This window comes from Diachasmimorpha longicaudata, chromosome 20 (genome assembly GCF_034640455.1).
Source record: "Diachasmimorpha longicaudata isolate KC_UGA_2023 chromosome 20, iyDiaLong2, whole genome shotgun sequence".
NCBI lineage: Eukaryota > Metazoa > Arthropoda > Insecta > Hymenoptera > Braconidae > Diachasmimorpha > Diachasmimorpha longicaudata.
Window position 1 is genome coordinate 33,722 of NC_087244.1, and position 23,141 is coordinate 56,862.

The following is a 23,141-nucleotide window of genomic DNA, read 5'->3' on the forward strand; positions in this document are numbered from 1 at the left end:
CAATAATAAGCCAATAATATTGTATCAATACTAGAAACTAAACTAATTACTATTTTACAATATCAAGTATTTATGGGATCATCAGGAAAATGAAAAATGTTTTTTATGCAGAATTTTGCTAAACAAGAAATATATAAGTTCTTCCTGACCACGCAATAAATACCTCAATGAGAAATTATAAAATTAATTCTTCCTAAGAATTGATGAATCTATGTCACTAATCTTCCGGTAGATAAACAGGGCACTTCTGTTTTACATTATCGTATATATAATTAATTGACAGAGATGGATCCCCCGGCCAATGCCACTGCACTCGAGTGAAAAATGTCTCGAGGAAGCTAGCACAAGCTGATTCTGGTCGACGATTAGCATAAAAATTTTCATTCGTCATAGAATTGAAGTAATAATGATGGCTAGATTTCTTACTGATAACTCGTGTCCAGGGTGCACTAGTTGTCTTCAAGAATACCACACTATTTGGTACAAAGGATAGTGGATCGTTATCGGGGCGTGTCCTCCTCGGGTATGAATCTTGTAGATAATGTACTAACAATTTCTTCTTGTTTATCAATGTACAGGGTTGTACATGAAGTTTCATGGGTAACTCACGATCCAGAGGATGCAATTCCTTGGCACGAACTGGACAATACGCAGAGTTATTGGGCTTCCACAGAGCCTCACAGAATTTATTGATGAGAGCATACCTAAAAACACGATGATTTCAAATAGACGAGAACATTATTTTTAAACGTCAGTATAAAATTTTTTAAAAAGTCCAAAACATACCTTTCTGGAAATGAATTTCTGCTGACATCCTCTCCTCCCAGGAGATAAGCATCGACAATATGCAATGATGCAGTTCTCCGGATATTATTTTCCAGTCCTCTCATCTCCTCCACCAGTTCAGCATAAACAAATGTATTAGGAGGCAGTTCAATATTGTCGGCCCTCTCCCAGGTATTCTTCACCAACCTAAAGACATTGGTTCTTCCCATACCCAAGTAGAAAGTCAATTGTTTGTTAGGTGTTGTACCACTGGCATCCGGTCCACATAGTACTGCATACCAATCACAGGGATTTTCCAGGATAGTCGTTGTCACATTCTTAGAAGTCAAAATCATGGGAGGAGCGCTCAGGTACTTTACAACAGATTCGACGACGATTGAACGAAGTCTCTCCTCTGGTTTCAAGAGCTTGGGGACTATTCTAGTCTGGTCCGGTAGATGCCAATATGCAAGACACTCCTTCCTCATCTGTATCTGCTTCGGCTCAGAGAGGTTTCGATTCTCGGCAAAGGCAGCGATCTTCAAGAGTCCCATCACTTGTTTCCTTCCCAGATCGTTGTTGGAACGACAAATATAGTTGTAGAAGCTATCTGCATCTTGCAGCAACTCCACAGGTACCAATTCCCTGATATCGCCGTTCCCGTCAGCCCTCAGAAGAACTTCCCTAGCATATGAAAGATAGTTGATCACAGCCTCAATTTCACTCTTCTTCTTCTCGCAAATCAAGTACCTAGAACACAAGAAAGAAAAATTAATGAAATTATTGGAAAATTTACAAGAAAAAAAAATGTATTTTATGTTGTAAAAATTAGACAATACACACCTTTCACAGTTGCCAGGTCTAGATCTATTCGGCTTGAAAATTGATATTTTTTCGAAGCATCTGTATAGCAAGTAAATCAATCCCACGCTGAATGGTGTGAACAGATCGAACAACTTAGTAACAAAGGAATTCCAAAGGAATCCCTTGAGGTCTATGCTAACCTGCATTTCGTGAGTAAGAGAGAGAGAGAGAAAATAAATCAGTAAGAATTTAGAATGAGGGATTAATTTAATTATTTTTACGAGATCTAAAATATATATTTTTGCGTTTTAGTTAAATACATTTCGGAATAACAGAATTAGTAGCTATCGAAAATTTTTGTTACGTTTTGGGAATTAGAGTTTACGTTTATCGGGTTTTGCGGATAATTGACGCGTCTCGCGGTTTGGCAATTTTGGTTATTGGTTCAAGGAGAATTATTACGTTTTTAGGCCAAGATATTACCGAGCCACGTAATTTATTCGAATTGAAACCTCTCTGTGGTTTCGCGGAAACGTGTAGGTGCAGATGAAATACTGCCGCTCAAATAGTGGATTTACGGGGAAGGAAGGGTTTTGAGTTTAGTTTTAGGGTGGAAGGCCACGCGAGTAATCACGACCATTACCATCGCGTGGATTGCCAAAGGTCGATTTAGGTTACGTTTACGTTAAAATTTAGAGCGATAGAAAATAAAAATAAGTCGCGAAAATATTATTTTGTTTTAGTTATTTAGTTACGTTTCTCCTAACCCCGGAGATCCCGAGAATACGACCGCGGAGATAGAATTTGAGTTACGCGAACATTTGAACTTTCGTTCCGAGACCTGCTAGGCCAACCCTGCGTTGCCATAACGCCCGGAGAGCTACGCTCCCGTCGGTCGCCATGCGCCAACCTGTCGCATAGCAACAGTTGCTACGCAGACGTCGCCGGCATCACCACGTGTGGTATCAGCGTCAAGCGAATTAATAGTGAATTTAGTACTAATTAGTTAATTAGTTGTGCTCGAACCATCGCCAGGAGAGCACTAAACCATCAGGAAAACTATTCGAGGACGATTGAAGTCGAATTGACCCGTTGTCCGAGAGATACTCGATCATTGTCTCCCAGCGCGTACACGTCGCAACCGTGAGTTTTTGATTTATTGTTAATAATGCTTATTAGAGAGTAAATCAATTTATCCTGATTCTCATCTCAGGGTAATAGTCATTGTTCCGGTTAATTTATTGAGATTATTGCTCTGTGCGGTAGAGCCTAAATAACGCCAAAACCATGCAGTTACGTCTTTTACGTTTAACGTCTTTTATATTGCTTAACAATTGCCTAGCAATTGCAAGCCATGCCAGGGTGACGCAATACTCATGACCTTGATGAGGTCACACCTGTTGTGGAATTTGGGAGAATATTCTCGTATTGAGGAAATACCTTGCGCTAGTCGCCAATATATTTGATTTACGTTACTGCCTTTTTGGAATTTCGAATTCTTTTGTACATTTTTGTGCCTTTGGCCCTTTTGGTTTATTTTATATATTCCAAAATTACGTATTATTATGGATTATCCATATATTCCAAATTAATTTGGAAGAATTTGCAAGTTTTGCCTTTTACCGATATTTCTAGGGAATATTGTGTCTGCGTTTATCGCTTATGGATTTATTCCATTTTTGTGCCTTTGGCCTTTTGGTTTATTTTATAATCCAAAATCTGAATTTGGATGCGTGTTAGTCGTGTGGATTATTTGTAGATTATTGCCTGTACAGATATTTTTCTGGAAAGTTGTGTTTGCGTTTATCGCCTAGGGATTTGTTCTCTTTTTCTATTATTGTGCCTTAGGCCATTGCGATTACACTTCGCTAATAAAAAGTGTCTAACGATTCGTTGTTTCGAGTACGAGTTTACGTTTGTTTACGTTACGCGCCTCCGCGAGAATCTCCCGCGTATTTTCTCTCGCCAAGGTCGCGCCTCCGTATAATGTATATCCCGCGTCCGTCGTTTTAGCTGCTATGTGTTATGCTCTCGGAGCCCGTATGTTTTATAGATTATGTTACGTTAGGAATTTTCGTTATTATTTGCGTTTATGACGCCTTGAAAATTATAATTCGGATTTATTGAATGTATCGAGTATTAGTAATGAGTTCGAAATTATGGACTGTTAGGTTTTCGGGTAAATTAATAACATTTAGCCCGACATTAGGATCGTATATTTTCTTTTGTTTTATTTGGTTTTGATAAAATTTATTGTAATGGATTAGATGGGTTAACATAGTTGAATTTCTCTCTGCGACGATACGCTTACTTTCCTTAAAATAAATGGAATATTGAGTAATTTATAAGAGCTCTCTCTCTCTCACAAAAATTATTGGGTTTATATCTGTGTCATTATTAATATTTGGAATATTGTAGAAATTTGTATTTTGAGTTATTATTATCGGAAGTTACAGAATATAGTTCCGTAAAGAAATATTAAATATGTGTTGAGTTTTGAATTTATGGAATTGACAGCCCAGTGACCAGCACACCCCGAACCACCCCTCTCTCCACAACCTACATCCTGAGCAGCGTGAGCAAATACCACCTTTCCTTTGATCTTTTAGCTTTAAGTTATTGAGTTTACGTTTTAGTTGGAATTTTAGTTCTTTGCCGTGAGTTATCCGCTTCGAGTACGTTTTTCGGTTTGTTGTTCCCGTCGAGACAAAGAACAACTGGCGCCCTTCAGAGCATTTGTTCCGTTTTTGGACGATCAAAGGAAAAGGGCGGGTGTCCGCACAATCTTAAGGGCCACCGGGCATTGGCACAAGTATAACTGTTTCGACAAAATCTCCTGAATACTTTCTATTCCCTCAACCGAAAATCCTCCATCAGCCATCATGAAGTGAACACCCTGTCCTTTGGTATGATTCATAATAAGTTGTTGATATTCTCCAGATCATAAATATTACCATCACCCTTTGGTCCATAAAAAGGATGAAAAGTTTCTGGTGGTCCAGCGTAAAAGTTATGTAATTGAAAGTCGTTGGAGCCCCTCAGGGTGAATCCAAAGCCCTTTGCATGCCACTTCCTCCTCCACAGGACATATTCACTGAATCCTCCAGGACCGGCGCATACGTCGGCGAAGTAGAGGATCTCATTTGGATTTGCAGTTGTTGGATTAGTGAACATGAAATTGCAGGCTCAGTCAATATTAGCCATTTTTACAGCATCTCGATTAAGAAAAAATACACCTCTGATTGTTTCAAAGGGATTCGAATGAATCCTCGCCCTTTGGATTTCAGGTTTTTCTAAACCATCGAAAATGCTCTTTGAGCTTATGACCTGGTGAAGGATCTGGGGCTCGCAAAATAAAGTTTCATCATCAATGGTCTTTTTCCAAGGAGCCCTGCGCATCCAACCCATGAAATCCTCTGCTATTGGTGGTTCCTGATCATTTCTCAACCAGTAGATTTTCTCCCTAACGCTTATGATTTCTTGGGATGGATCCCATTTCCCAATGGCTTTGATCAGAGCTTGGTTACTATGACACAAACCTCGTCGACCCTTATGCAAAGAAGCCTGAATGGGCTCAGTGATAAAATGATTTCTCTTACCCAGGCCCTTGCCACCAGTAAAGTCCATATTTTGCATTATTCTATGGACGACGTTCGAAGTCACGTGGCGAAAAGCGGAGGATTCCTCCAGAAGGGAGCCACCCCGGGTCATTGGGATTGAGAGAGAACCAGATCCTCTACGCCGTTTCACCATAACCGAAGGATTATCAAAAGTTGTAGTTCCGGTCTCTTCCGGTTTAGCGACGTAATCATAACACCCTTTGCGCGAAGCGGAAGCCTGGACGACATCGCCGGTGGAAGATTCTAAAATATCAAGAAAACTATCGATTTTAGCTACGGAACTCGCGATAAATTTATCGGATTTTATCATTAGTAATGAGATTTTCTAGAAAATTCAAAACGAAATGTTACAATGAAACTAATTAATCTGAATGTTCAAAAATAATCAAATAAATATTTATAATAAACTATGGAATTATTGTCAAATTATTTCCCGTTTCGCAAATAATCTGACAAATAAACAAACGACAAAATCTCAAACGAATAGAAAAATAATCAAGAATCCGCGGAATTCTCTGTATTGATTTAAAAATTAATCTGTCCTGAAATATGACGAGTAAACTAATTCAGCTGTAGCATTATTAATTTAGTTATTACTTTTTTGATACATACCAATAATTCCAAAGTTCTTCCTCGATCCGATGTTCACCAGGTCCTGCTCACTCGAAATGCCAGCAGACGATCCTTCGTGCAAGTTATCTCCAACAGCCCTCGCAGTATCCATTTTCCACCTGAACAACACAATTAACACTATTTTCATTAAACATTCAATCACTGTTTGATCATTTACCCCACCATAACTCTACTTCCAACAATTTATTTCCCTCAAAAAGGACTTTCCACGCCTCAAAAATCGACTCAACACTTCTGAATAGGAATTATTTCCCAACAAGACGTTATAATAACTAGCTTTTTAACAAATTAATTCAAGAATATAAACTTCTAACAATATTAAAATCTTGAACCCTACATCTTGGTAAAATATCAACTTACAGTTTGCACTGGCGTTTCCAACACGAGTATAGTTTTCTCATTCACACGACAACTCACTCAACAAGTTAAACAGAGCAAGATACTCCACAAGAATTCAGTAGACAATGTTCACTTGTTCAATTTTCGTTCAAAACACGAACTGAGTTGTTTACTGTTTTTCAAACGATTCAAAATACAAACGAACGGGTATAAGCTCACGACCGAAGATGAAGCGAATCTGACATGATTTTCGAAATTGCAAGTTCGATAGACCTGACTATTCCCTCCACTTGTCCAAATTTTTGGACAAGTAGAACCAACCAGAGACGTTGAATAGGTCATTATGAGGAAGGTCACCTGTTGGGGATTAGAGTGGGGACGGCCCCATCCGAGGGGCCATATACTTCCGAATAATCCGGAGCCCGACAATATGGCGAGACACTAGGCCTGCCCCCTCCACCTTTAAATTTATGGATTAAGACGAATGTGTCTAATGATTCTACTGGTCTTTATTATATTGTTAATTATATCAAATAATTTTTCATCGCCGGTGGTCACAGAAGTAAATATTTTTTATTATTGAAAATAAAATAAACGTAGAGTATTTCATATTGGATTTACCTTAGAGGTGTTGTCATGTAAAATATTTACTGGAGATTTTTTAAAAATTGTTATAGTGAATAATTAAAAAAAAATACCTGCAAAATGATGACTTTATGTTTGAAATTGTTTGTTTTACAGTTGACATGAAAATTTGTTCAATTTTGACAGCTTTTCACGTGGTCAAAAAAAGCATGACAGAACAGTATTTTTTACAATTAACGGCTCGATAATTTTATCAATAAAAATTGTTTAAGATGGAAGGCGCATCATTGAGAGTCTGAAAAAAAATTGACTCGATTGACCGTTTTGTTTTCGAAGAGTAGTAATAAAAGTCCGAACGCTAAACGAAGCCCCCAGATATTATATTGAATGATAGATTGATTGATACGTTTGAACAATTCGTTTAAGAAGAATTTGTTGAGTGGCTCATGGTTACATCTCAAATAATCTTAGTCAAATAATTATTTTACTAATATTCATCATAAAACAATTAATCAATATCAAATATAGTAAAATAAAAAATATGTGTTCAACATAAATAAATATTGAATATATTCAACATTTATTGATATATTTATTTATACTTTTTACATTTGAGACATGTAGTTTCAGTAATATTTATGTCGTGTCTTGTGATAAATTTTAATAATAAGATAATTTAATAATAACGGCAGAGTGGGGCAAAACGAAAAGTCATCAATCGTCAAACCTGGGGATCGATACAGTGATATTCAATGATTTTTAATCATTTTTTTATTCTTATAAATACGTAGAAAATATTCGATATCATCGCCCAAATTTCATCAATTCAGGTGGAAACGTAAACAATTAATTAAGACGTCAGGGGTACACTCAAGGAACTGCATAATTTTTCCTTATCGTTAATTGTCAATTGTCGATTAGTCATGCTGGAGACAGTATGGACCAGTCATTATTCCAAAAAATTTTACCAGACATTAGGATAATGAAAATTTTCAGTGAAAACAGGAGAAAAAATGCTGGAACATGTGGGAATATTTATTATTCATTTAATGACCTAGGCAAATTACCCAAAGCAAGGGAAAACCCAATTAGACCTTCGGAAATCGTATTAATTATTCAATATATTAAGTTCTCCAAATATACTCTCCAAAATTAAAAATGGTCATGTAGAACCCCAGTGAGCTCAACAAACGCTATGATTCGCTACTGAGGGAGAAAGTGAAGGACTTCTGCGAGTTGAACGTCACCTGGAGCGAAAGGCCTGGGTAGCGAGCTTTGGCCGACTTAACATGACACCCCAACCTCTACTCCCAAGCCAGATAAGTCTATCATCCTCAGTACACGACTTTTCTACTATCAACTTCGAGATCTCTACAAAAGAGTGACTATTTTTGTATTTCATATGATGCTCATCCCCCAGAGGCTACGCCAATCCCTGAAGAAATTTTTATAAAAGAAACTAGCAAACCCGACCACGCGTTTCTGGGGCTAAGGTTTTTGTTATATTACATTGTACTGAACTATTTAGGAGGAACGGTAGGAGAACATCAGTCAGGGTGATCACCATGCTTTTTTACCCAGATGCCATTTGTACAAAAATATGGCGACCTCCATCACAGATTTTCTACTATCGTAGGCCCTTAGTACAATGAAATTAATATTTACAAAGAAAGACGTTAAAGCTGGTATCCCATCTTTTAAGTTGAATCAATCTGCACACGGTGTGCAAATTTCATTAACATCGGTGATGTGATTCGCGGACAAACATCGGGATACGTTTGTAGGTTTCAGATAGCAGCGCCATCTATTGATTACTTACCCAACTCAGGTAATAGATATCGCCAACTGTTAAAATCATTTGGATTTAACAGATTAGAATGTGTGTGAATGTCAAATAACAGACAAATAATTTGCTGTTGGATATACAAAGTATAATCCGCGCATGCGTTGTAATCGGAATAAATCACGTTGTGGTTTACGAAAAGATTATAGACCCGTAATAGCCTTCAGTGAGTGTGAATGTAGAGCTGTCGCTCCAGATTATATCTATCGTTGTTAGTATATATTAAATAGTGTTCATATTAATTATAAAGTGCAGAGGTGTCTAAGCATTTATTTACCCCTTCCTAACAGGTTATGGGCCCAGATAACGTTCTGGAAGAATTTAGGGAAGTTTAAAGTTGCGTTGTATGATTACAACGGTTAAAAGAAGTGTTCATACGGGAAGACCGGTGAATCACGTTGAGAGTGAGCAAGACGGTTGGCTATCCAGGAAGACTGGGTATAAAGTTAGATTGAGACAGGCTGATGAAAGTTTTTTCGTTCGCTTATTAAAGTGCAAATAACTGAATACGATGGCGGGAAATGGTGGAGCAAATATCTCAATTGAGCCGTTAAATAAGGACAATTTTGACACCTGGAAAATTCAAATGGAAGCGGTGTTGGTAAAACACGATTTGTGGGAATTTGTGGATGTGACGTGTATAAAACCCGAGACTGGTGTTGCCGAGATAGCCAGTTGGGAAAGAAAGGACAAAAAGGCGAAGGCCGATATTGTTTTGGCTGTGAGTCGTTCAGAGATTAAGCATTTGAAGGGTGCGGGTACAGCTCGTGAAGTTTGGTTACAGTTATCAAAAATTTTTCAATCATGTGGTCCGATACGTAAAACCACCCTATTAAAGAAAATTACACAGTCTAGAATGAAAGAAGGTGATAGTGCATTTGATCACTTTGGTAATCTGATGGATGCCGTGGATAAACTTGAGGAAATTGGGGTCGAAATAAACAAAGAATTGTTAGTAATATTACTGCTGAACAGTTTACCACCATCTTACGCCGGTTTTAGGACTGCTATTGAGTCAAGGGATGAGCTACCTTCGCCGCAGGCATTGAAAGAAAAAGTGTTGGCAGAAGACGAGTCACGAAAAAATCAAGATAGTGAGGGCAGTGGAAATTCCAATGTCGTAAACAGTGATGCAATGTTTATTAAACAGAAAGGTGTGCGTAACGGCAATTGTAACGGGTTTTCGTTGATGCGGGGAGGAAGTGATCCATCAAAACATTCACTTAGGTCAAACGTTGGACAAGCAGGACATGGGTATAATAGTGGTGTGAGTAGTCATGATAACCGAGGAGCTCAAATGAGGTTTGGGCAATATAAACAAGGTGGTAGTAATTACAAAAGAGACAAGATTCAGTGTCACAGGTGCCGTCGGTTCGGACACGTTGCGAGAGGCTGCCGTGCTGTTGTTGGAGAGCATACCGCAAAACAAACTGAAGAGCAGTTAGCGAGAAACGGATTTGGCGATGAAGCTTATGAGGAGCATGCGTTTTTTAATAATCAGAATCTGGAACGGAAAAATATGTGGTGCCTCGATAGCGGGTGCACTTCACACATGAGTGCTGATAAGAACTTATTTCAAAATTTAGTTGCAGTGGATAAGTCACTGAATTTGGCAAATAATGACCAGACAAAAATTAATGGTGTGGGTCATGTAAAATTTCGTATCAACAATGGTGATAGTACGAAATTAATCAGTTTAGAGAAGGTTCTGCATGTATCAGATCTAAGAACCAATTTATTGTCGGTTTCGAAAATTGTCGATCATGGTTTTCAGGTAGTTTTTCGTGAGGATGAAGGTTTAGTTGTTGACAAACACGGGAGGATTTGTATGAAAGCCGATAGAGTCGGTGATTTATTTTATTTGAGAAATGTTGAAGAAGTAAATATTGCTGATGCGAATATTACGTCGAAAAATAGTATGCAGGAATGGCATTCAAAGTTAGGCCACGTGAATGTAAAAGTTTTAATTTTGATGGCGAAAAGAGGTTTAGTTCATGGTTTGGATGTAAAATTAAGGAAGGGTTTTTCGTCTTGCAAAACATGTATTACGGAAAAGCAGACTAAAATTCCGTTTAGACTGTCGAGCTCTGATCGAACAGTTGATTTATTAGAAATCGTCCACAGTGATGTGTGTGGGCCAATGAGTTGCGGGTCGCATTCAGGAAGTAAATATTTTGTAACCTTCGTTGATGACAAGTCAAGATGGTGTCATGTATATTTTGTTGCGAACAAATCAGATGTGTTGCAGGTGTTTAAAAGGTATAAGGTAAGAGTCGAGAATTTTACTGGGAAACAAATTAAGAAATTACAGTCAGACAACGGACGTGAGTACTGCAACGGTGCCATGAATGAATTTCTTGGAGAGAATGGTATCGGGAGGAGGCTGACCACAGCATATACTCCGGAGCAAAACGGGGTTGCTGAAAGGGTAAATAGAACCCTGGTCGAGATGGCACGTTGTTTGATGAAGGAGGCCGAACTGCCTCCATCGTTTTGGGCTGAGGCTGTAAATACTGCATGTTACATTCGTAACAGATGCCCGACGAGTGCTTTAAATGGTGAGGCACCGTATAAGATTTGGACTAATAAGATCCCTTCAGTGAATTATTTCAAGGTTTTTGGCTCGAAAGCTTTTGTTTTGAATAAAACAAGGAAAGGGAAGTTTGATTCAAGGTCTTTCGAATGCATTTTCGTTGGATACTCCACTGAGTCAAAGGCATATCGGCTGTGGTGCCCTGGGACTAGGAAGATTATTACCAGTCGAGATGTTCGATTTGTAGACGAAATGGGCTCGAAGCAAGGCTATCGGGAAATTCTACATGAAGAAGAGAAAGGCACAGGTACAGAAAAAGGGACGCCTCATTCAGAGGAGGAGTTTATCGAAAATCCTGTGAAAATTGTATTGGAGGACGTAGCTGGTAGCGAGGAGGTTGATGATAATTTGGATGATGTTTTTTTATCTCCTAAAGGACAGCCAGTTGCTGCGGTACAACTGGAAGACGGGTTTAGGCGGGGTCGTGGACGACCTATATTACTACGTACTGGTTCGAGAGGACGGCCACGGAGGCTTTTTCATGGTAGTGTAGACACAGACGATTGTGAAACTGACCATGTTCAGACAGTTAATTTGGTTGTCGATGAAGATCCGTTGACCTGGGAGGAAGCCGCAGTTACTGGTGAGGCAAAGTCTTGGGAGGCTGCATTGGAGGATGAGTTTTTATCTCAGATCGAAAATAGGACCTGGGAAATTGTAGATCGTCCGGAGGGGCGGAAGGTCATTGGAAGCAAGTTTGTTTTTAGAACAAAACCTGATCCTCTGATAGCTACAGGGAAAAAGAAGGTGCGTCTGGTTGCAAAAGGATGTCACCAACGCCCTGGAGAGGATTTTCATGAGAGGTTTTCGCCTGTAGTAAGATCTACGTCTGTGAGAATGGTGGCAGCGTTATCTGCTGAATTGGGGCTTCAAGTGCATCAAATGGACGTGGTTACTGCGTATCTCAACGGAGAACTCGAAGAGGATGTTTATATGAGGATTCAAGAGTGTCTGGAACAGACCTTATTCAAAATTATTACTGGAGAACGAGTTGGATCGAAGTGTGTTAATGTTGAGGACAAAAAGATCCTAGATACTGCTGCGAACTGGTATAACGCGATGAAGTGTGGATCCGATAAAGTTTGTTTGATACGGAAGGCGCTTTACGGTTTGCGCCAATCCGGCGCAAGATGGCATTATCGTTTAATTAATGTGTTACGCGAAATGGGATTTAGTCAGAGTGTTCAGGATCCGTGTTTATTTATCGGGAATCGGAATAATAATATTTTTCTTATAACTATATATGTTGATGACATTATTCTTGCTTCAGGTGATATTGAGTGGATACACGATGTCAAGTCAAAGCTTTCTGCAGTCTTTAAGATGAAGGATTTTGGATTAATTAAGGAATGTCTTGGAATAGAATTTCGACAAACTCTGGACTGGCACACGATAAGTCTTTCGCAGCGTCGATACACAGAAGCAATTCTGGAACGGTTCGGAATGGAAAATTGTAAACCGTCTTTAACACCGATCGAAGTTGGTGGTAGATTGGGTAAACCTGTATCACGTGATGAGAGGGTCATGGAAAAATACCCATATCAGCGGCTGATTGGGGCTCTTATGTACTTGGCTGTATTTACGCGTCCTGATATTGCGTTTGCCGTTAATTTTCTGAGTCAGTTTAATACGAATTATGACGAGTCTCACTGGATCGCAGCCAAAAGAATTCTAAGATACCTGAAAGGCACAATGAATTATGGTATCATATATCGGAAAACCGGTAAGAATTTATATGGTGTTGTCGATGCCCATTGGGGGGCTAACGTTTGCGATAGTCGTTCATACACGGGATACGCGTTTATTTTGGCTGGTGCAGCTGTGAGTTGGCAAGCACATAAACAGCGAACTGTAGCGCTATCAAGTACAGAGGCTGAGTACATGGCGATGTGCGAGGCGACAAAGGAGATCTTGTATCTTCAGGGTTTACTCAGAGAGTTGGGTATAGATTGCAATAACACTGTAATATTTAATGATAATCAGGGAGCTCAAAAGCTAGTAGAAAATCGTGTTTTTCATTCAAAGACAAAACATATCGATATTCGTCATCACTTCATACACAATGTCCTTGAACAAGGTAAAATAAAACTGTTGTATATGCGGAGTGAAGAAATGGCAGCAGACGTTTTCACAAAAGGCCTGAGTGGACCGAAAATCAAAAACTGTATCCGAAAACTTGGCATCGCAAATCTTTGCGTTTAAACTTTGAGAGGAGGTGTTGGATATACAAAGTATAATCCGCGCATGCGTTGTAATCGGAATAAATCACGTTGTGGTTTACGAAAAGATTATAGACCCGTAATAGCCTTCAGTGAGTGTGAATGTAGAGCTGGCGCTCCAGATTATATCTATCGTTGTTAGTATATATTAAATAGTGTTCATATTAATTATAAAGTGCAGAGGTGTCTAAGCATTTATTTACCCCTTCCTAACATTTGCAATAAAATAATATTGCGACTAGAAACTAAGATTTAAGCTATCCCATCTTTTAAGTTGAAGCCACCTGCACACGGTGTGCAAATTTCATTAAAATCGGTTAAATAGTTTAAGAGTCCACGGCGGACAAACAACGTGATACGTAATTTATGTATATACAGGGTCCTTTTTATGATATTGTTAAGGGTGCACCGGCGTGTTTGGGGGGTGGTGTGGAACCAAAAAGTCCTTTTCCACTTTTCGCTCCGACCCACCCCTATCGAGATATGGGGGTGAAAAGAACGGCCAATGGGGCACGAGCTTGGCGCGGCTGCACGTCCGTGTGCCGCGGGTAAGCGGTGTGCGTACTTGCCCTTCTCCTCGGGCGGACGTTCCATTCCGCTAGTGTGAGGCAGAGAGGGGGGGAAAGATATTTCTCTCTCAATCATTGCCAATTTCACGACAATCCTTTGGGGGTGGGGTAGAGGGGGTGATTAAATTACATAATTAATGTTTAAAATTGTCGAAATAATAATAAACGCGTTAAATAATAAACACGTTTTCTTGATTATCAGAGAATAAAATTGTCTACAACAAATGTCTTATGGCGGGTCCCGTAAATCCATTTGTTCATGTAATAATTGGATTTAAAATTTAAACACCAATCCGCGATTAATTATTAAACTAAGACATCTACGCGATTGTTCGATAAGATAATTGTTTAAACTATAGCTAAAAAACGCCCCCCAACTCAACGACAAGTGATCGATGAATTTCGGATACTTCCGGGGTTCATCGGGTCACTGGTCATCGGTCTCGGTCACCAACTTGAGACCCCCCCCAAATCAGTCTTACAACGTATCTCCAACGTACCGGTCAACGTAATTCTATAATTGCGCATTTACCAACGTCTCTCAACTACAATTAGAATATCAACGATCCAGGATTTCACACGGGTGAAACCCAACGAACTTTGTGAAACTTGTATAGTTTTTTACAATTAGTGACAATAAACATACGAAGTTTTTATAACTTAGTGTCGTGTGTCTTCAATTGCATCTCACTACACCAATCCCAATTTTTCCGACGCCCGACCACCCGAAACAACGTTCCTCAACTAAACAGATAATTAATGTTTAAAATTGGATTTCTCGCAAAAAAACCGTCTTGACAAAATGTTGTAAACCCATTTGTTTACAGGATAATTGGCAAAACGTGTTTTTTGGTGGAAAAATTCTGAAAATCGCGGGCATCCCCCTTGGCGTTCCAAAGCTAATTATTGAAATCTTAATTATCTCATTATGCAATAGCCCTACAGTGTTTTGTCAAGAGATCTTTTTTATTGTAAATTTAATTTACAACAAGAAAGGTCTCTTGACAAAATCTTGTAAACGATCCTCTCATCGGGATTATTAATAATAAACAATGCGTCTCTACATTCCCAGGGGATGGCTCGCGATTTTCGCGGAATGGGGTGCAATAATGGTAAACGAGGCCTACTGTGACCCCTCAAATTTTTTTTTTATTATAAAATTCGTTTTGTCAAGGATGGGGAAAGGGCAAAAGAGAGTACTCTCACGTTAGATTATTGTGGTGGCCCTGAAAAGGGCTGATTTTTTTTTGGTGAACTATAAGTAGTTCTCGAAATGTCCACCTCCAGCGGCGATGCACAGTCGGGCCCGTTGAAGCAAATTGCTCCTCATTCGCTCCAGTTCACCAGGAGTGATAGTTGCAACTGCAGCGTGCAGCAGTGCAACCATTTCCTCCTGATTCGCGGGGTGATGAGCGTGGACGCGCGACTCCAGAGTACCCCACAAGAAAAAATCGAGTGGGGTAAGATCTGGAGATCGCGGGGGCCACGCAACGGGCGGTTGGCGTTGTCCGGCCCTGTCCCGGTCGTTCCGGTTCCCGATCCAACGCTGGAGAAACCATTCATTGAGCTGCTGGACCACCGGAACGCAGGTATGGGCTGGTGCTCCGTCATGCTGGAACCATAAATCTCTGGAATCCGGGCCATCACCAACTATCCCTGGAAGATGCTCCTGGAGAAACCCCAAATACTTCCCACCCTGCAATAACAAAAAACTAAATATTTGCAGAAACCTATCATATCGGGTTAGACAAGTCCAACACGAAAAGCAGTATTGGCAATGGGGCATACTTACGTCGAGACGTCCTGGAAGATGATGAATGTGGACTTCATCGCCAAGGATTCCTCCCCAGATATTTAACGTTCCCCAGCGATATTGGAACTTTGAACTTCTTGCGAGTCGGGGGTTTTCAACCGCGCAATGATGCTCATTGTGCTGGTTGACGATCCCCTTCTTCGCAAACAGTTTCTCGTCCGTCCATAAAATGTTCGTGAGGAAGTTTGGCTCTTCACTTCTGTCGAGGAGCCATCGACAGAAGGCCAAACGCTTCGGGAGGTCCTCCGGCTTCAAGTCCTGGACCGGGATAAATTTCCACGGGCGAAAGCCTTCCTCCCGTAAAACTCGTTGGACCCTGCTCTCTCCAACTCCCAGTGAAGCCGCGATGCTGCTAATGGATTGTTCGGGATCCTTCTCCACGGCCTCCTGGATCGCCTCCTCCACGCGAACCCCAGCAGCATGTCTCGGACGCCCTTCCCCCCCATATCGCGGGAGAATGTTTCCTTCTCGAAGACGTTGGAGGGCGTCTCGGAATGTACGTGGATCAGGTACCGTTCGTTGAGGGTACTGTTCCGCGTACAACCGTGCTGCTTGGGAGCCATTACCCCCCGCAACACCATAAATGGACACCATATCCGCATATTCCACAGCAGTGTACTTCACCATTATGATTACGCTATCAAACACTTTCACCACACTGCAGTTTTTGTCACCAATTGAAGAACAGTAATTCGAGTACTGAGCAAGAATGCGTAAGATCCAACTCTGTCTTCAAAGAGGGTTTTCGGGATACTGACGCATTGGAAAAATTGGTGGAGAAGCTTCCTCTCTCCAATAGGAAAATAATAATTTTTATTGCTGAAAATGGCCGGTTCCTCTCCATTAGCTTGTTCCTCTCGTTCCATTGTTCCAACGTCAGCATATGGGAAATTTGGACTTCAATCTCCCACATTTACAATCCATACCGGTGGTGGGAAAACCCTTTTTTTGCTCACACCAAAGGGTCAAGTCGTAAAGCTGTGCGACACAGCGTCCCTTCCACATCGGCCTTTACAACAGCTAGGTAGCCCAATCACTTAGGAAACTCACATTTAAAAGGGTCCCTAGCTGTTTGCTGCTTTTTTTGCATTTATTGCCCCCATTCGGGGAAAGTTGCGAGCCATCACCAAAAAAAAATCGGCCCTTTTCAGGGCTCCCACAATAATCTAACGTGAGAGTACTCTCTTTTTCCCTTTCCCCATCCTTGACAAAAAGAATTTTATAATAAAAAAAAAATTTGAGGGGTCACAGTAGGCCTCGTTTACCTTTATTGCACCCCATTCCGCGAAAATCGTGAGCCCGCCCCTGGGAATGTAGAGACGCATTGTTTATTATTAATAATCCCGATGAGAGGCTCGTTTACAAGATTTTGTCAAGAGACCTTTCTTGTTGTAAATTAAATTTATAATAAAAAAGATCTCTTGACAAAACACTGTAGGGCTATTGCATAATGAGATAATTAACATTTAAATAATTAGCTTTGGAACGCCAAGGGGGATGCCCGCGATTTTCAGAATTTTTCCACCAAAAAACACGTTTTGCGAATTATCTTGTAAACAAATGGGTTTACAACATTTTATCAAGACGGTTTTTTTGTGAGAAATCCAATTTTACACATTAATTATCTTATCGAAAAATCGCGTAGATGTCTTAGTTTAATAATTAATCGCGGATTGTTGATTAAATTTTAAATCCAATTATTACATAAACAAATGGATTTACGGGATTCCACCAGGAGACATTGTTTAAAAGAGAGAGAAAATTCAGCCAATTCTCCAGCGAAGAATTCGAGAACATTCAAACTGAGGAATTCGTCTCGAACCTTCCAAATCCTTGGGTTGCTAATCCCATCAAAACAACCCTTGGGTATATAAAGAGATCCAAAAACAGATATAATCTCATTCTCAATCAGTCTCTCTCAGTCTCTATCAGTCTCGAACAGTCTAGAATAGCTCAACGATCAACAGTGAATACGCAATAAGTAATTCTCGATAGGATATTCGCAAATTGAAATCGGACTCAACTTATCAAAATTTAGTGTTCTCCATAATTATTGTACATCACCAATTGGAGCCTATCACGATGATAACTAGCTATCACGTTTAGTTATTGAGATGTAAACAGTTTCTCTCAAAATCCTATAGATGGATCAAAACCTACCACGCGTTTAAATTCGTCTACTCAACGGACGTTTCTGAACCCCAGTTCATCTACAGCGTTGACGAACAACAGACGTTCAAGTGTTTGTAGTTATCTCTCAATTAACTATCTCAAAGAAAGCCTCAATTTTCAGTCGCGTACTCTATAACTGTTTTAGTATATCACCAGCAGTGCGTGAATTGAAATTAATAAACTCTATTGTTACAGAATTCTCTCGAAAGACGCGAGGTTACGCCTCAAATTGTTTTACAATAGATTAAATAGTACATCTCCCATCAGCTAACGTGTTTCGGGTCTTTTTATTTTTCCCACCGATCCCAAATCGGCACCGCACACTCGTTACTATCTCAAACAGACATTTATTGTAGAAAATTTGATTCTCTGCAAAAAATGTCTTGTGACAAAAGGCCGTAAATCCATTTGTTTACGTGATAATCAAGATAACGCGGTTATTGCTCCGGATTTCGCGAAAATCGCGAGCTATCCCCTCGGAATTTCGACCTCGATTGTTTATGATTAATTATCTCGATAAGAGGCTCTTTTACAGGATTTTGTCAAGAGACCTTTCTTGTTGTAAATTAAATTTACAATAAAAAAGATCTGATTGAAACGTAAACAGAAAATCGCCAGGTTTAGCATCAGAACAATCGAGAAAATTCGGGCGACCTTGAGGGCATTGAAATTCGGGGCCAGTTCACGCAGAACAACCTAAAAGCATTCAGTTCGTTACGGAAACTCAATCAGAGCAGTTCTCATCTATAAATTGTGTCTAACGTCCCTATCGAGAAATTAGAATCGGGCGTTTAGATATTTTGTAAGGAACGTATAAGTTCATCGGGTTTTTGAGTACATCATCTATTAAAACCTTATTTTGTAAATTCATCGGAGTGTTAGTGATTCAACGGATTATTATTGAGATACGCAACGTTATAAATTTCCACGAGGAATAGTTTGTATAATCAGGACACAAGGCTCACGCCTAATAAAAGTACATCAGCAATAGGTTTAGTGTATCATTTGTGTTAAACCATTATTTTCTACCACCAATTGTCCTACTTCCCCTAAATCCCGGCAAAAAACATAGGCACTCCTCAAACAAGATCTGTTTAAAGTAGACATGAAAAAACGCCCCCCACCTTAACGACAAAATCTAGATGAATTTCGGACACTTCCGGAGTTCATCGGGTCACTGGTCATCCGCCTCAGTAACGAACTTGGGACCCCCTCAAGTTAGTTACTCACCGTATATCCAACGTGTCAGTCAACGAATTTTTGATATTTTGCTTCCTCAACGACGCTCAACGTATTTTTTGCAATTCAACGATCAAAGATTTCACACGGGTGAAAATCAACAATTTTGTACAATTTTGTATAGTTTTTACAACTGGTGACGAATAAATCGCAAAGGTTTTACATCCTAGTCCTTTGTGTCTTCACCTCACCCTCACTTCACCTATTCCAATTTTCCGACGCCCGACCACCCAAAAATCAACGTTCCTCAACTAAACAGATCTTTTGACAAAACACTATAGGGCTATTGCATAATGAGATAATTAAAGTCCAACTCGAATCACCGTACTGAACAGACGTATCCGTCAAGTTCTCCGCGCGTTTGACGTTGTATCGCAAAATGCTTATCAATTATCACAGTTTCAGTGCATAGTGAATAATTGTTAAAATACAGGAGGATCTCTTCCTGTTATCAGTGCTGTGTGGAGTGGGTCCATATGGATCAAACTGCTATGGCTATGAGTTCCCAGAATCCAGGAGTCTCATTAGCAACGACATGTCAAATGATAGAACCCTCAATACTGTCTACACCAATGAAAGTAGCCGGCCCTTCATACGTCTCTATGGTGAAATCCTCCAGGGGTCCAGTTTTCGAACAGGCTATAATTCTGGAAAGAAATGAAAGCGTCTCCTCTGAAGCCCATATCCTCGCACTTGCTGAAATTATCGATCCCTCGAAAATGGTTCACACTGACGTAATTTCTAACGGTCGTATTATTGTTTGGCTGGACAGTGTACGCATGGCAGATGAATTAATAAAATCCAATAAACACATTATTGTAGGCCACCAAGTCGTACACATTCGCCCATACGTCACTCGGAACAAAAGAATCGTCTTTAGCCACGTATTTCCTCAAGTCGAAGATAGTTACCTGGAGAATCAACTGAAAGATAAATACGGGATTAGATTGACAGCTCCAATTACAACATTGAGATCAGGGTTTAAGGACAAGAGACTGGCCCATATCAGATCCCACAGGAGACGAACATACGTCTCGCCAGAAGACGTCAAGAAATTGCCAAAGCGACTAGAAGCGAATATTTACGGCAAGATCATATCAGTGTTCATCACTGCGGATTCAACCACCTGCTTCCAATGCAATCTGGAAGGTCATATCGCCAAAGATTGTCCATCAAAAAACAAGAGTCTCCCTCAAGAGGAAAACACTGTACAGCAGTCTCTTCCTACTATCGCTCCAACACCACCTACGACCAATGCGACTCAAAGTCCGAATCCCCCTCATCAACTTCCTACATCACAATCCCTCCCCCCAACACTGTCACCCACGGAAGATATCAACGACGACATGATCGAAATGATCTCCCTCCTCCCACCCTCCAAAACTCCCTAAAACCAATCCATGAAAATTCCCTGATTACTTCCCAAAGTGCCCCTCCGACATCCACACATCCGTTTAAGAGACCCCTCTCAATCTCAACCCGATCCACTACCTCAACTACAGAAGTAGGTGTCCAGGAGATGGAAGAGGAAAGTGAGGAAAAACTCTCTGATTCCGAGTCGTACACCTCGGCTTCCTCTCTGGAGGACAAATCACAAGACGCAAGCAAAATGAAATCCAAAATTCATAACCCAGCAAAGATACTCAGGTCATCCAGCTCCCCCAATGCCTCCCAAGAATCTGTAGCAAGCCTTGGGAGGTATGAGCGGTGGAGTTCTGTGGAATCGCTTATCGAAGGGAGCATGACGAAGTACGAAGTATCCATGCCGGATCTCCAGACATTCCTCGAGACCACCAAGAAGCCAGCTGATGCTGTCAATAACGCTCTCAAAATAACAGACAACCTGCTAGAGTTCTCAACCCTAATCGATTTCATCAAGACAAAACTCCCTAGTAAAACTCTCAAAAACCGGGCTTCTAAAATAATCAAGGCACTAGAACAAGGACACTCCAACCGGCAAAGTACTCCCAACAAGCAGGAAGGAACGATGGTGTTCAGACAATAAAATGCGAATAGATCAACACCATCTACCACCGATTACTATTCAAACCTTGCAAACCAACAGTTTACACTCCAAACAAATGATGGACCCCGAACCTCGAGAAGGAACATCAGGATTCTCTTCTGGAACTGCCGGGCCTACGATCGACGCCGAGCCGAGCTGGATACTCTCAGCCAGGACATCGATATTCTGGTATGCGCTGAAACTCATTTGAAACCCGATGACACCCGAGAGCGTAAATTACCTGGATTCTATGTAATCGGAGAAGACAGGGAATATAACACGGGTGGAGGGCTTCTAGTGGCGATCAGGAGGAACATCACATATGAGCAAATCCCCACGCCAGATATCTCGAAAAGGAAAATAGAGTCAATTGCGTTTCATATCACCAACTCCATCCCTGAATTTAATTTGTATGCCTTTTAGAAGCCTCCACACACATCACTCACCTCTTCCGAATGGGACAAAATATGCTCTCTGTCCTCTCCTCCCCATCAATCCATCATCATGGGCGACTTTAACGCACACCATCAAGCATGGAATTGTTGCGAAAATAAACAGGGCGGGGAAAAATTTTACAACTCTATAAGTACTCATGATCTCATTATGCACAACCCAAAGACCATCACGCGTCACGATGAAACCAGTGAGTCGAACATTGATCTGGTCTTATCATCTACGTCATTGTCGGACTCTGTCAGGGTATCGGTGGGGGACGAGGCCTGTGGATCAGGCCACTTCCCGGTGCTCACCCAAATAGCAATAGAAAAGCGTATTTACACAAAAAAGTCATTCAAGCTTTCATCCGTTAGAACAGATTGGGAAGCTGTACTGGAATCCCTAGATAACTCATTCTCCACCTCCTTCTACGATCCAAGCTATGATAATCTCTCCCCTGTAGAAAAATATTTCAAGGTCACGAACCATTTGGCAGAGCATATTAAAAAACACACGCCACAGAGGAGACAAGTCCCTCCTTCACGACATAGAAACCCGGTCCATTGGTGGGACTCAGAATGCCAAAGTGCTAGAGACCATCGTATTGCTACATATGTGCAATGGAAATCCTCAAAATCCCACGATGATTACGTATTGCACAGGCAGGCGACTAATGATGCTACCAAACTCTTCGACACGAAAAAAAAACTCCTTCCGATCCTTTGCACAATCTATAGACATAAAAAAAAAAACCAAACGTATGTATGGAACTCATGCAAAACTTTCAAGAACTCGTGGGTCAATAACAGTCCCATCAACAAGAGGGAAAACCCAAAGAGTGACGAATATGTTGAAAACTCCCTGAGATCCATCAGCCCCCCATGGGTCCAATCAAACCCCGCCTCTCTTCCCCACTGCGAACAAAATCCAATTCTAGAATCACTGTTCACCCACCAAGAATTTAACATGGCCCTGAACTCCCGTAGTAATAAGTCAGCTCCTGGCACAGACGGCATTGACTACTCTGCCCTAAAGAAACTTCCCCAAAAATATAAGCTGCTGCTCGTGGACATATACAATGATCTATACACAGCAGCTGAATACCCCCCAACCTGGACCACCCAATATCTCCATTTCATACCTAAGCAAGGAGGAAATGCAGTGAGGCCCATAGCTCTCTCGTCTTGTCTGTGTAAACTGTTTGAGACAATGTTGAAGAATCGGCTCCAGTGGTGGGTGGCGCATAAAAGCCTCCTCCCAAACTCCCAAAATGGTTTTCGCAAAGGCAAATCTTGCCATGATAACTTGTCTAACTTTTTACTTCATATCGACTCCAATCTCTCAAAGAAGCAGGAAACCTTAGCGGCGTTCCTAGATGTGAAATCAGCCTTTGACGAGGTAAATCCCCAAATCCTCCTCAAGAAATTAGCAGCAATCGGGTGCCCCTTACCTACAGTCAGATTTATTAAGTTCCTAACCCATGAAAGGTAAATCGCATCCTTATATA

General features: G+C 40.6%; 1 pseudogene; it reads right to left on the bottom strand.

The window, feature by feature from the left end:
• Positions 1 to 217: 217 nt before the first annotated feature.
• Positions 218 to 5,499, bottom strand: LOC135171554 (cap-specific mRNA (nucleoside-2'-O-)-methyltransferase 1-like; annotated as a pseudogene).
• Positions 5,500 to 23,141: the final 17,642 nt, after the last annotated feature.